This window comes from Sesamum indicum, unplaced genomic scaffold (assembly GCF_000512975.1).
Source record: "Sesamum indicum cultivar Zhongzhi No. 13 unplaced genomic scaffold, S_indicum_v1.0 scaffold00238, whole genome shotgun sequence".
Classification (NCBI taxonomy): Eukaryota; Viridiplantae; Streptophyta; class Magnoliopsida; order Lamiales; family Pedaliaceae; genus Sesamum; species Sesamum indicum.
This window is the reverse complement of record NW_011628132.1, coordinates 44235-60687: the sequence shown is the minus strand read 5'-3', so window position 1 is coordinate 60687 and position 16453 is coordinate 44235. Positions and strand designations below refer to the sequence as shown.

At 36.3% G+C, this 16453-nt stretch overlaps 1 long non-coding RNA gene across 1 annotated transcript in view; it reads left to right on the top strand.

Annotated features, from left to right (window-relative positions):
• The first annotated feature begins 16 nt into the window (after positions 1-16).
• Positions 17-16453, top strand: part of LOC110011415 — a 58477-nt gene continuing 42040 nt past the window's right edge. The window contains exon 1 of the long non-coding RNA XR_002286420.1: positions 17-303. This is a non-coding gene — a long non-coding RNA (uncharacterized LOC110011415). The remainder of the gene's footprint in view (positions 304-16453) is intronic.

Genomic DNA, 16453 nt, shown 5'->3' with positions numbered 1-16453 from the left:
AGGGTGAGAGCCCGTCGTGCCCGGACCCTGCCGCACCACGAGGCGCTGTTGGCGAGTCGGGTTGTTTGGGAATGCAGCCCCAATCGGGCGGTAAATTCCGTCTAAGGCTAAATACGGGCGAGAGACCGATAGCAAACAAGTACCGCGAGGGAAAGATGAAAAGGACTTTGAAAAGAGAGTCAAAGAGTGCTTGAAATTGTCGGGAGGGAAGCGGATGGGGCCCGGTGATGCGCCCCGGTCGGATGTGGAACGGCGAGAGCCGGTCCGCCGATCAGCTCGGGGCGCAGACCAGCGCGGATTGAGGTGGCGGCCAAAAATAGCAACCGCTGATGTAAGGAATAATACATACCCACAGCTATAAATCAGTCCACAAGATAATATTTGATGCTATCGTTTATTATCTAAGTGCCGCACTTACTCTAATTGGAGTACATCAGTCAATGGTTTTTTTTCCGACCATCATCATCTCAGTCAATATCATATCATATACAACACAGGATACCCATTGTATTTGATATCTCCACACTCTCTATCACAAATGTAGCAATATCAACACATAAAATCACAACAAATATGGCATCCCACATCACCCCTATGTGTAGCTAACAACACAGGTACTCCCCACAACCCGAAATACCCAGGTAGCCTACGTGCAATGGTAACTAGCTTAATTTATTTTTCTTTTCATATCACATGATCAACCACATCACCAATCACATTATCGTAAATCATTGACTATGTCCCCAACTAGGTAAGCACCATATTTTATTATAATTCATGACAGCAATATCACTAACTTCATCATTCTATTATGTATAATAATTACTCTCTTAGTAATAATTCCCCAATTGGAATTTATGCAACAATCAATTATATAATTACATAATCATACATCTCACGTCCATACATTACAATCACATGTAACACATAGTAACAATTCCACCGGTATAAAGGTAATCCAACAAATAGTCGACAACTAAATATATAAACAACCAATATACAAAATCCACGTATATAAATATAAATCCAAGTTCATGATCAAATACAAAAAATTAAAATATATAATATATATGATACTACACATATTATATACATAAATCCAATTAGCTATACTTACCTCAAATCCCAAATTGCTTCAATTAACATAAAGGATTGCTCAACCCTCTATTTTATCGTCACGTCATATAATGGAATATTATACGTATAATCATTATATATAGAGTATCATAAATAATAGATAAAATATTATATAATTTTCGTATATTTTCCACCAATTTTTTAATATTTCACTTACATAAAAGTCCAAACCTCTGTTCCATTTTTGTTTAGATATTTACACTTTCTACGCTTACGAAGTATATATTTAATTTATCAACTAAGTCATAAGAATTCATTTAATCAAACCCCTTATATATTTGTAACTATCATTTTTAATATCATCCCTAAATTAGAATATCATTAAAAACCTCCATTTTTTCTCTTTAATAACATAATATTTCTTAAATATGATTTTTGGTACATTTCTATGTATTTTCTATCAATTCATCGCTTGAATATAATTTAATTAAAATACAATACATAGAATTACGTATTTGATTAATCACTTCGATGAAATTGTGTAAATTAACTATAGTAATATTTAAATCTAATAAATCTAACAATTTAGTTTTCCACCTATATTATTTTTATATCTAATTTGATATTTAATGCCATATTAATTTAAATATCCAAACTCGAAAAATGTTCCAGTTACATAGTACATTGCTCAATATAAATAATATTTAATAGGTAGACTAATTAAATAATATAATTATATAAATTAATAATAATTAAAATCAAAATAGGCTTACCTGTTTTGTCCGCATCAGTGTGTGTAATGTGTGATTAGTATGTAAATTTACTTTCTTATACACACATAAATATAATATATATATATATATATATATGTGTGTGTATATTGAAATGGGAAAAGCAAAGGGGTGAGGGGGGTGGCCACGTATTGCTCCTCCTTTTCTTTAATTTTTTAGTTTTTTTATAATTCTCATTACGTTTTATCGAATTTATTAGTTAATAAAATTTTCTCCCAAATATTATAATAAGGTCCAATTTACTCCATTCAAATTTTAATATATTCTAATCTTAGCAGATAATTACCAATTTGTCTCTCAATAAGGTCCAATTTAATATTATAATAAGGTCCAATTTAATTTTTTTAATAATTACCAATTTGTCTCTCAATTATTTACAAAAATCTGTGGACATCACATAAAAAGTGGCAGTTTTGCAGGTTGAGGTTGATGAGGATCCTATTGAAGCTGCAAGGGTGACCAAGATGGAAAAACTGAGGTACTATCCGAATGCTTATCTAGTTTATGATCATGTTTTTGGTGTAGCGCGTTTCCCTTTTAGTTCACTTGGTGAAACTTTAGTAATGCTTATGGTACAATAGAAAAAAGAAGAAGACTAAGACAATAATTGAGCGATTGGGATTGGGCTTACAAATGGGACCCATCCAATATGTGCTAATTTTTTACTTTTATTTGCTAAAGCTGCTTGTATTTAGTGGTTCCTCTAATTGATGTAGCTCTCCAATCCTAAGGGAATAACTGTAGAGGAATACAATGAGTTCTACAAGAAAATATTTAATGAATACTTGGAAATTCTTGCCTCTTCACACTTTACAACTGAGGTTATTGAAGTTACTTATTGCTGGGACAACTCTGTTTAATATCCACTCTGTGAGCTCCATGCTTTATTGGATACGTCTACTTGTTGATATACTTTTGGATTTACTTAGTTACATACATTACGTGCAACCTTCTAATCTAATAATTTTCCTCTTGTTGCGGTAGGTAGCACTTATTACTAAATTTCCTTTTATGGTGTAGTTTTTACTAAGAAAATTGCAAATCGAGGATATGAATGCTTTGGCTATGACACAACTATGAAAATCACAAGAGTCAAAAGGATGAAAGAAAGGTATTTTTTAATTTTTCTGGACGAAATTTTATATGTTACAACACTATGAAATAAACTCCTAGAATGACAATAATTCAAATTTTGAGGAACTCAAGGAAGTTCTTCCATTTGTTGGGATGACACAGGACTTGTTCTAATCCAATTTTCCCATCAACAGGCGTTGCTTAAGAGAATAAGGTTTTATATGAATGTTCATTTTCATGTCTACTTGAGGAACTAATTTGTGGATGCCATGCTTAACTTAAGAGGATAACTTATGAGTAACGGTTAACTTTCATTTTTATCTTAGTAGGATGAGTTTGTGGATATAGGTATTAGGTGTGTGTTTACTAAGACAAATTGTAAAGACCCATGCCAATTTCATGTTTAGTTGCTTTCGAAATTCTTCATAAATTTTTTTATACAGTATATTGGTTTTTTAACTAAAGTCATATATTTATGTTCTTCTTAGTAGCTTCTTCTCAAGTAAGAACACAAGTTTTACTTAATCAATAAAAATAAAACTGAATATTATTTGATGTACAGTTCTTCATACATGTTTTTAATAATCATAATGCACGTGTCATGTCTACTATCACAACATTAAGTGACATGTATTCTTTTTCGTATATCAGTAATGTAGAATATATTTTATACATCAGACCATCATATGTTATATAATGCAGTTGATCCTGCCTCAACCAACCTATACTTTAATCATGAGAATTGATGTTCTCTAAATAAATGAGCACTCTTTGCATATTGAACTTAAAGGATTATTCGGTGATCAAAAAGTTGTTTGGACGTCTTTCTATGTGTGTGCAATATCTTTTGTTTCTTGCATATGGAGAAATTAATTAATATTCTCTTCATATGGGTGAAGGAAACTTATTAAGAGGTCGGGAAGGGGGAACAACACTGGTAGGTAAGAGAAATTAAGCTAGTTAAGCATAAAAGGCAATGAATCTATTGAAAATTTTGTTTTATTTTCTCTTACTCCTTAGATTCTCCATGAAACTCATTGCGCTATGGGCTAACATGATATCATATATTGATGTCAACTAATTCGGCGGGTTGTTAGTCTTCCAATTAAGAAATAGGTGGTATATGGACCGATACATAAAAGGGTTAGCATGGGAGACCAAATTTTCAAGCGAAGGCATTAAGAATTACCCCTGGAAAAGTTTTATTTAAGTAAGCATCTTGCTAATCCTAACTTTCTCATGTGCTTGCGATATGTGTTATTAAAATTTTTCACTGAATTTTATTTTTGATAGCATTGTGTTGCTTGTCAGCATTCTCAGTCGTTGCAGATTTAAAAAATCTGCTACAGCAAGTGAAATTTTGTAGCATTCGTGGAAATCACATCTTTGTGTTTTGAATGCGTGATGTTTAATTTAGTTTTGATCCAAAATTGATTCCTTTTGCAGAACAAAATCAATTTTCAGTAGCAGAATGAGCACTAAAATATGCAGTTGAATTCTCTTATTGCATTAAAATTATGAGAAATTTTTCTTCCTGCTAATTTCTTTGCTGCATACGTTTTTGCTGCAGCAACCATTTTATAAATAATATGTTGTCTGACTCCTTTACTATTCTTTCAGATTACAAGAATAAATTTTTTGAAAATGTGCTGGGAGACAAGTTTAAGTGAGTTAGAAGAAACTAAAAAAAGCAAGATCCACACAGAAAAAAAGAAAGCAACAGCAAAAGAAGAGAGATCTGGAAAAAAAAAAAGAAAAGCAAGATATAAAAATAAGAAAGAAAGCAAGAAAAACAACAATAAGAAAAGCAAAATCTGCAAAGAAAAAAAAAGATTTCAATATCCACTACTTCGACAGGAGTATGGAGATCAAATGTTTGCTCCTGGCAAAAGAAGAGTAGAAAACAACTATTATGATATGTGCAATGTACTTGTTGTGGAAGTTTGCTCATTTTTCTGTTTACCTTTTTCAATTTCTAAAATATGTGTATTAGAGGAAGAGTGTATGAATAGCCTGTAATTGGATAGGTTGTAGGGTGACACTAAGGTGATAAGTGTTGAATTTTTTTAAGAAAGCAATGAGGTTGTATCCTTTTGTCAAAAATCGAGGGTAATGTTACCCCCTTTTGCAAGCGTCCAAAAGTTTTAAAATATTTTCCACTCAAAATAAATACATAGAATATTCTTAATTTTCTAATCTGATAATTTTTCTCTTTCTTTGGCAGATACCACTTTTCACAAAATTTTCTTTCGAGGTGTCATTCTTACTAAGAAAATTGAAATCGAGGATATAAATGCTTTGGTAGTCGTACAACTACAAAAATCAAAGGAGTCAAAGGGATGAAAGAAAGGCATTTCTTAAGTTTTCTGGATGGAATTCTATATGATACAACAGTATGTAATAAACTCTTGGGAATGACAATAATTTGGATTTTTCCGAACTCAAGGAAGTCGTTCCATCTGTTTGGACGGCACAATACTTGCCTTGATCCAATTTTCCCATCAACAAGCCTATTTCAAACGAATAAGGTTGTAGTTGAACATGTATGGTCCTATCTACTTGAGGAACTAAATTGTGGATGTCAAGCTTAGCTTAAGGGGATAAGTTGTGAGTAAATGTGAATCTTACTGGGATGAGGTTGTCGATTGGCATTATGTGTGCATTTAATTTAGGTGATAGGAGCGATTGTGAAGCTTAACACATGCATATAATTCATCAAATGTTCATATTTATATTCTCTGTGGGAAGTTAGCCGCCTCTTGGACTTTTGTCGTGAATAGCTTATATAGCGACAAGGGTGTGTTTCTTCAGCAGCTTATCAAACATGTCTTTCAATCTACATGATATTCATATTCCAATCTTTCAATTTTGCAATATGTTGTACATTGCAAGAAGTCTGTACTATATGTTGATATTGCACCAGGTGAGGTATGAGGGCAGTGTCTGAAAAGCATGCATGGTTATCAAATGCCCCTGTAAAGTGGATTTTGGTTGGGAGAGAGAAGAAAAATAAAAAATTAGATTTAGTTCATTTCATGGGATGAGAATTTTCACCCTTGAGGAAAGAAAAAAATGCGATCATCCATGAATTATTACTCCAATTTTATTTTTTTTACTACTTTATTATTGTCTTTCTATTGTTATATCCATTCATTATTTGATCTTAGTTACCAACTTTTATATAATTTTCTTTTGTTATCTTTGATGACACTTAACTATTTGCTGAAGGTAATGAATATCAGTGGCAATATAAATTTTGTTATACATGTTATTTTCTCTTACATGCCTATTGCTCATGGATCTCGACATTCTAAGAAAACATCCCATCTGCATGTTGAGCACTATTTATGTCATCCCTACCATGCTTGCGCCTTCTTAACGTTTTTACTAACTTCCGAAAAGCTTGATCTTGGTCAATAGCAATGCAAGTGATGCCTTGGACAAGCCAGGTTCCTTCATGTTACTCCCCAACTTTTGACAGATGTCGTTGATCTTGACACCCGCATCCAGGCTGACAAAGACAATAGAATTACTAAAATTACACCAGTTGTATGAGCTTTAAGCTCTGGCTTCATCTTTAGTGATTTCCTTCCTAATGTTGAATCATTTTTTCTATAGAGATACTAGGATTGCATGACTCTACAGGAACTTGTTGATTGTCTTGGTACTATTGCACAAAGTGGAGCTGCAAAGTTTTTAAAATCATTGAAGATGAGTAATCCCTTTGGGGATACTAACAACTTATGGTTTCTGTCTATTCACAGTCATAACTATAATTCACCTTTCTATTTTGTTGTTTGACAAGAAAGCAAGGATGCGGGTGCTTACAACGAATTAAGTGGTTAGTTTGGAGCGGGTTTCTATTTAGCTTTTCTTATTTTGGAATGGGTATGTACGGGTTTAGATTCTCCTAATCTAATACCCCCTCTAGAGCTGAATCTTACATCCCCACCTCCACTGTCACCCTCAAAGAAATTATTTGGTTTTTTCTGTTGGCATGTTAGGCTTATTCATTTTTAGTATGAAATGTTGAGGTTTCAACAAAGAGCTCTAAATCTAATAAACAATATGTATAGGAAGGAGAAGCCAACTCTAGTTCCTTTAGCATGATGACAAAGGACACGCACATCCAGAACGAATTCAGAAGCTTGTTAAAAACTATTTACTTGTTTGTTGCCTTCCCAATTTATAGATGGTAAGAGAAGGCATAAACTAATAAGGTAAGCATTCACAATCTCTTCTGATATTGGTTTGACCTTGCACATACTATTTTTGCTCTATTGCTCCTCTCTAGTAAAAAAGAAGAGTTTGCGCATAGATGAAATTCAGTTACCCTTACATATTGGTCAACTGGTGTAAATATATGGGGATCATAGAGACAAATTTAACATTTTCATTTCATGCTCTTGGTGTGATGATTGAGTAAATCTTTTTCCTAATGATAGATGAGGTCGGTGGGAGAAACATTGAAAAAGAGTACTTTTAAGAGCTTACAATTGAATATTGAGTGGGTAACTTTAATCAAGCTTTATGAACACTATTATGAAATGATCCTAATAGTTATGTATTACTAGTGCATAAGAAAGATTAAGTTGGTTTAAAACAAAGGCAATGATTCTTGTTAGAAATGTATGATTATTTTTCCATTACGCGTTAGATTCTCTTTGAAACACAATGCTTTATTGGCTAACATGATACCATATAATGAAAATGACTAATTTAGCAGGTTGTTAGTCTTCCAAGGTGGTATGTGGTGCGTTAGATAAATGGATAACACGGAGACCAAATTTTCGTTAATTGTGTTAGCAAATGCAATAAGAATTCCCAGGAAGACGGGCCAATAGAAAAGTATTATTCAAGTATGAGCTTTGCACATTTTAATTTTCTCTTGTGGTTGTGATATGTGAATGAATTTTGTTTCTGAATTGTGCTTGTGATACAAAATTATTTGTTATTTTTGTACACACTAAAAGCATAGTCTATTTAATATCGGTACTTTAGTTTAAAAAATATAATTGTTATTTATTACTTTTCTTTGATGTATGATATGTACGTATATATTTTCCTATTTATATACAACACATGAATGCGTACTTGATACATGAAAATGGGGTTGGGGTTGGGGTTACTGGATAGAGATTGTATTTGGGTTTATTGGAGGTTCATAATAAACTTTTTTGTAGACAATTTTAAATAAAAAAATTTCATTGATCTAAACTAACCTTATAATGTATAATTACTTATGTTTATTACCTTCTATTATTCGTATCATATAGTACATAAAATCAATGCCATTGTATGTCTCTATCTCTCTTTCCATAGTCTCCTAATTTCTAAGCTATTTACTAATATGCGAATATACCCCTATTTATACTGTAGTTATTAATCGATTTAGTTAATTCATAATTATTTATGTATTTAGAGGGATGTGGTTAAATATTTCTATGTAATATCCTTTAACCTGCAAAAAATTTCTTGCAGTTACGTGCAATTGAAGGGATGTGATTGTTTTAAGGATTTTCAACGCCTCAATATGTTTGAAAGGTGAAAATTCCATTCATGTTCTTTCATTCCTCTTATATATATATATATATATATATTATTTATCAAGGATCAACCCTTCCAATTAATTCTCTCTGTTAATATACTCAAATATAATTACTTTTTGGACAAGATAATTATCTCTAGATAATTCTCTCTATTAATAGACTTTTATTCATGCGCTGTCAATACATTTGATAAGTTTTGAGTATTTTACTAAAAGAATTTTTTGGTTATATATGGGCATAAGCTGCTCCGGTTGCAATTATTGACTTCATTTTTTATTTATTTGCATATATGAGGGAAAAACATGAACTTGATCTATAAATATGGTCTACAACGTTATGTAGGAAATTTTAGCTTCTACTCTACTATGTGAAATCTTTTTCTCAAGTTCATGTGCCCAGAAATTTGGACAGTGCTTGCTACAAATAGGTCATGGTACTACGACTATGATTTTTTAATCAGATATATGCCTGCAATCTGTAAATAATTATGTACCCTTCTAAAAATTGAAGCGAAACTTCAATTAAGTTTAAAGACATAACAAAATGAAATAGGCAGGATGGCATTTATTTTTATCCTTGTTCTGATATTACTGATACTGAGAAATATTAGAGGTTGGATCGGATCTATTCGGAAAATTTATTTATTGTTAATTTGCTATATATACATCTGCATTTATTAAATGTATGGTTTGGTATAGTTGTTCCTCATTTTTCACGTTTAATTATAATCTTAAATATTTAATAGATTTAATAATCACTTAACTATTTTCTTTTAGTATTATGCCAATATATAATGTAGTTATCCTTTTTATTAATAATTAATCCAACTTATATGGTACTACAAATTATTTAAAATTATTGATAGTTTATAATATTATTTTAATTTATATGACCATTTATATAGATAAATTAATTTTGCCTATTTTATTCTCGTTAGCGACTTACCATCTATTAGTTAGTTAAAGTGAGAGTGGTTGAAAGGACTAACAAGTTTTATAATATCCCTCTCTCTCTCAGTTTCTCTCTCTATTTTTTTTTTGAAAAATTGTAATCTTCATAAATGTGTAAAATTATAATACAACAACGCTCTTATGTAGGCACTATCCTCAATAGGCCAAAGAATATGCCATTGTCTGTAGTGGCCAACTTTTCCGTAGTGGCCAACTTTTCCAAGATCGCTAGCCATAATATAAACATATGTCGAGGGATCTTCAAAGAACCCGAAAGTAGCAAAGTCCAACCCACTTTCAGTCCAGGCGGCATCATAAGGCGATAAATGTCCTGGGTCGTAAGACTGCTCCTAGGGAATCTCCATGCTATGTGGTCATCACCTCTAAATATTTGGGGTAACATGAGTGTAATCTCTAAATACTCTCTATCCGTGATCATTGGCCAGTACCACTGGCCATCATGTATAACCGAGCACAATAGAATAGAAGCATCCAATCCCATGGTGATAGGCCCCAGCGGAAATTTATTTATGAGAGGTCCCAAGTGATGCCAAGGGTCCTTCCACAAGTAGAAGGTACTACCATCACCAATTCGATATTCTAATACTGAACGCAACCAATGTCGTAGGCGCAGAAGTTTTCTCCATCCCCATGGTCCTCACTGCTCCGATATGGTCCAAATAGATGTATCTCGTAGGCGCTCATGAAACAGCCAATCCACCCATATGGAAGTTCTCTCACACCTTATGACTTCATAAAGCTTCTTACACATCAGTGCACGATTGAGTGTACCGACGACTCTGAGCCCTTGACCTCCCTCGTCCTTAGGCTTGCATACTTCCTTCCATGCTACTTTGGCATATCCACTGTTGCCCATACCTTTCCACAAAAAACTTCTCAGACATTTCTCGATTTCTTTGATGACCCCCTTTGGGAGTATGAAAGCAGAGCCCCAATACACACTCAATGCCATAAGAACAGATTTAATGATTTTCACCCTCCCCGTATACGAGAGTGCCAAGCCATCCCAACCATTAATACGTTCATCAATCTTACTAAGTAGTGGTTGGTAATCAGAAATAGTTAATCTAGAGGACAATAAAGGGAGTCCCAAATACCTCATCGGGAGATGACCCTCTTGGAATCCCAACTCGTCTAGGATTTCCTCCTTCACACCCTGGGCTGATCGTGATATAATGACATGGTTGTTGTCAAGATTGAGTCATAGTCCGGACCATGAGGCAAAGCGATCCATCCCATCTTTTAGCAAGCTGATCGACTCAATGTTTGCCCGGCAAAATAGTAATAGGTCATCCGCAAATCCCAACTGAAAAACCCGTGAAGTTTCACATTTCCAATGGAATGTGAATCTCATATCCTGCTCAATTAGTTGCTAGAATCCCATATGCAGTACCTCTATCACAAGCACGAAGAGGTATGGTGATAAAGGATCCCCCTGTCTAAGTCCTCTAGCACCCGTAAAGAACCCATGTGGTTTCCTATTCATACCAACGGAGAATAAGGCTGAAGTGACACACTCCATGATCCACCCATTAAATGCCTCTGGGAAACCGAAAAGCTGTAAAACCACGTATAAGAAGTCCCACTCAACAGTATCATAGGCCTTCCGAATATCCACTTTCAATGCATATCTCGGTGGCGACCGTGTTAGACTATAGCCCCCAAACAATTCTTGTGCTAACATAATATTATCTCCTATACTCCGTCTAGGAACAAAAGTACTCTGGCAAGGGCTAATTATTTTATCCAAGAGGCTCAGTCTTTGGACAATGAGTTTTGCAATAATTTTATACAGCAAATTGCAACATGAAATAGGTCTAAAATCACTAACAGTCATCGGGGAATGTACCTTGGGAATAAGTGCCGGAAGTGTACAATTGATTTGTTTAAGTAGCTTTCCCGTGAAAAAAAAATCTAGTACCACATTTGTCACCTCCTGCCCCACTACTGACCAAGCTGCTTTGTAGAACCGGATGAGTATCCATCCGGTCCCGGAGCTTTGTCCTCATCAATATCAAATATGGCATTTAACATCATCAACACTGAAGGGCTGCACAAGCTGGGCGCGCTCCTCATCCTCCAATATATGCCGTGCCCAAGGTCTGAGGAACCGTAGATCCATCACCTGTTTGCGCCTATCACCTCCTAACAAGAATTGATAGTAGGAGACAAATTCCTGAGTCACTGCATTTGGTTCCTTGTGTGTGATTCCATGTGCATCCATAATTTGTACTATCCTTCGACCCGTCCGACGCTGGGCAATCTTGCGAAAGAAAACCTGAGAGCACTGGTCACCACCCTTCATCCATTGAATTTTTGCCCGCTGCTGTAACATAATTTGTTCGAGTTTTGCTGCTTTGGCATAAACAAGCCAATAACAACGCTCTAGGAAAAGAAATAGTTCATCCTCACGATCTGAACTAACCAAGTTTTGGGCCGCGTCTAGATATCCCTTTGCCAACTCCACATTATGCGATAAATTCCCTTTCTTCCTCCTTTGCTCCCAAAAGACAGGCTTTAATGCTTTAAGTTTCCTTGTGACCGAGAACATGGGGGCACCTACTATCTCATGCTGCCAAATACTCTGTACAGCAGGTATAAATTCCGGTGAACGTGTGAGATAATTGTCAAATTAGAACATTCCTCCGAACTGTTGCTGATTGTCCCCGTGTATCACCATAGGCGAGTGATCCGATGGTCGGGGGGTGAGGCATATATAGAGAGTCGCCGGGAACCTCGTTGTCCACGTATCATTCATTAGCATTCTATCAAGGCGCTTCCACAGATTTCGTGGATCAGTGCTCCTGTTATGCCATGTATACCATTCTCCCTGCATAGGTTATAGCAATACGGCGGAATTCTGGATACAAGAATTAAATTCCTCCATCGCTAACCTGATATCGCCAGATGTGCCACACACCTCACTCTCGTCCCTGACCGCATTGAAATCTCCTCCCACCAACCACGGGATATCCACACATTGTGGTGCTAAGGATTCTAGAGCAATCCATAGGTTCCTTCTATCAAGGGCATCATTAGCACGGTAAGATCAATAGATTCATGTAAAGCTTTAACAGTGACCCGACAGTGTATAAACTGGGGATCCACATCGATAATATTAACATCCACATAATTCTCATCCCAAGCAATCCATATACGGTTACCAATAGCAACAGGATCCATGAACCATTTCCAGTGAGGCATCAAACAGGTCTAAATACACATAATATTATGTAAGCGAGTACGAGTTTCTAAGAGACCAATAAATGTAACCTGAACTCAACAATAAGATCTTTTACAATTAGCTGATGGTCTCGTTTGTTCAGGCCACGAACATTCCAAATTGCTGCATTCAACATGGTTCACCGGCTATGGGGCTGCTATGCTCAGGACCCCCAGACAATTTATCTGTATCATCGAGCATATGTAGAGCATCAAATGAATTATATACTACAATCGCCTTACCCTTCTCCTCTCGACTAGGGCCTGCATTCATTTTAGGAGTGGTATGTCCTTCTCTCTGCTTATCCGCTTCTCGATTTGGTGTTGGTCTACTCATCCCCCGATCATCCAGTTGTGGCGGTTCCAATGGTCCTATTTTATGAATGTAAAATCATCCAGTTGTGGCGGTTCGGATCGTCCTGTTTTAGGAATGTAAACAGATACGGGTGGGTTGACAGCTTTGGGTGGCTTGGTGTGCACACAATTCTTGGCCGAATGGCCTAATGTCATACAACTGGTACATTTGGGTGGGACCCATTCATACTCCACATCAATTTTACACGGTGATTCGCCTCCTTCCTCATCAGGTGTCATGATGATAATACGTTTAGGAAGTTTGGAGCTCACATCCAGCATGACACATACACGAGCGAAGTCCAGTCTCGTGCATGCTCTCGTAATCACGTACGGATATAGAGGTTTGCCAATACCACTTGCCACGGTGCTTAGGCCCTCCTCTGTCCACAATTCAACCGGTAAATGTCTCAATTGAATCCATACCGGAACTTACGTATACTTTAGTTTCCGCATCACCATCCCTGGTTCCCATTTCTGAACAACCATGGTCCACCTTCAATTACCTCTTCCATATATGCAGCTGTTTTAAATTGGAAGAAGAAATATCCGTTCGTCGTTGCCTTGACCTCCTCTAAGCCAGACCAAACTGAAAAGTCAAATTCTTTGACATCATAAAAATATGGCCTTTTTCCTAGAAAATACCTGACTGCAGTAGTTTTTCATTTAATAGAATCATTACGAATAGATTCCATTGTAGGTCGCACTACTACTTCCCCATTTTGTATAGTAGACGGGATATATGAGAGTGTCTTTCGCGAGGAATTATTGAAACCATCGACAATTTTGTCGTTAACAATAGAATTCAAACACGATTGCAATGGAACGTTGCCAACAAATATACCGGTTGGAGCAGTTACCTTGAATTTTCGGTTTTGTTCAACTGTCACATCAGCAAGACCCGTGTTCATCTCATTAATATGCGAAACTCTATTAGCGCCCATTTCCACATCCCCACCACTGCCACATCATTCCCAACTCGTGCCATGTTATATTTCATGAACTCCACGTCCCATTTTACTACTGCCAAATCAGCAGCCATATTTGCTGCCACATCAGCAGCCATATCCTGTATTTCTGCTACCAAATGATCCAAATCAGTAGCCATATCTGCTACCAAATCAGCCGCCATGTCCCGTTTTGCTGCTGCACAATCAGTAGCCAGTTCATCAAGAAACGCTTCATCATTCGTAACCGCTGCCACATCATCGACAGCAGCTTCGTCAACCTCATGCGTTCCCACGTCAGCAGTACGTTCAGTAGTATCCAACCGCCCAACAACAATCATCAGAATCCGATCACCTGCAGTCTGATTGGAAATTGTAGTTTCCTGCAAACTGTTCATCTTCCCGATTGGGTTCTCCTTTTTCCCCTCCCTATTAACCATCGGTGTAGCAGGTCGCGCCATAACAGTCGAAAAACAGCGCCTCAAAGCTTCTTCTCCAAAGCGCGCAGCCCACTTGTGTTTGAGTTCTCTAAGAGCCTCCATCGATTGCAAGTCGCCAGAATCAATAACTGTGTGAGCAAGTTTCAAAATCTCCGAAAAGTTGAACGATATGGATTCAAGTTCTACCCTATCCGTGAAGGATGAGCAATCATTGTCACCGGCCAAATCTACAATCGTGACCTGATTCACGTCTATCGCCGGGTTCGATCCACTCTCTAGCAGCCTCAAATCGTTTGAAAGAATAGCACGAATTCTCTCATCGTCGTAGCCCCCATCATCGCCGATGTCATCGTCACCGGCCGGAGTGCCTCCATCATCGCCGGTTGTTGGAGTGGATGTGTGAGAGAGAGAAGGAATAGAATTGTGAGAGTCCATGGTTTGACGGAAAACGTGGTTGTCTACCCACGCAGTTTGGCAGAGCAGTTACGAACTTCTCTTTCTCACAGATGGCGTAGCAACCCATAATTTAGGTTGTTTTTTTTGGGTTGTTTTTTTGGGGTTGGGGGGTAGCTTTCAAAGGTCGGTTTTCTTGTTCTCTCTCTGGCCTCTGCGCCTACATAATATGTAGTTATGAATAACGGATAGAACTGACCACCTCTCTCTCTATTACAATAGTGATATTCTATGGTATTTATGTAATTAACACTATTTATGCTAATTTGTTGTGAAATTTATTAAAATTATCATTCTAGTTTTTTGCACAGTGTAGTTATCTCTAATTAAAATTATAACTTAAAAAAATTAATTTATTACTTATAAAAATAAAATTTCTGTAATTTTTATTTAAAAAAAATAGATTTGATTTGTTATAAAATATTAGTTGTCATAATTACTTGTTTATCTTTTATTATCATATTAGATAATTTTATTTTATGGTGCGATTATTAATTGATTTTTGTTAATTATTATCATTCCCTATTTTTCCATCTATATTTGTAATGATTACTTCTTATATTCATTTTCTTATGACCAACTATTTAAGTTATTTACTATTTGATGCGTGCAAAAATAGCAGAGATCCAATAGATTTGGACTGTTATTCAAGACTTGGACCAAAGCGTTTATGAATCTAAAGAAAAAGGACCTGTATAAAAACATATTAGCACTCCGACACCCAAATCAGTATTAGATTTGAGGTGAAATAAAACTAGAATGAAAATAAATGCAATAGGTAATCGAGATATGTTGATTTAATCGGAAGAAAAACACGATAGTTCATGATAGAATGCTTGAAAAGATGCTTAGAGAGTTCGGGACCCGTCCCAATTTAGGGGACCAAACCTATATACATAGGTGAGTGCCCTTGCCTGATAGGGGTTTATCCCTCTTACCCATTTTTCATGGAGATGGGTTGGGGTAGCTGCATTAATAGTAAATTATCCCTATCTGCAGGTAGATGCCATCAATGGGAGTCTCCTTTTGTCTGGGGAGACCCCTCGCTTGTTGGGAATCTTTAATCAGGGAGCCTTGGCCTCCAGGGGAACCTTCCTTACAAAGACATCGTTCTAAGGCTAACGTGGCTCGAGGTGGCAGCTGACTGGTAGGCCAGTCACATCCAACAAGGGAAAATGAGGTCAGGTTTGTGGGCCTTTCGGTCCGATCGTACTTGTTGGGCCATGACCATAGTTTGAATTTGTGGTGCCTTGAACCTCCATTCTCCTCCTTGGCCTACCATGTCCTTTGGGCTGCTGAAGTTAGTATATTCAAAGTTAAGCGTTGTAGGCCCTCTTACCTCCATAGTCTATGTCTCTTTAGGTGTGTACAATGTGTAACAGTTTGGTAACAATATGTAGAAAATGACTTCAGTTTCAACAGAAATGGGGGTGGGAAAGAACAGAGAAAGATGAGATGAGAAAGAACAAAATTTCATTAATCAAAATAAGATGCCCCTTCCTTACAACCCAGTTCGTCTTTAAACAACAAAAATCCCGGGCGCGCGCGCGCAGGCCGGCACTGTCCGCACAGGCG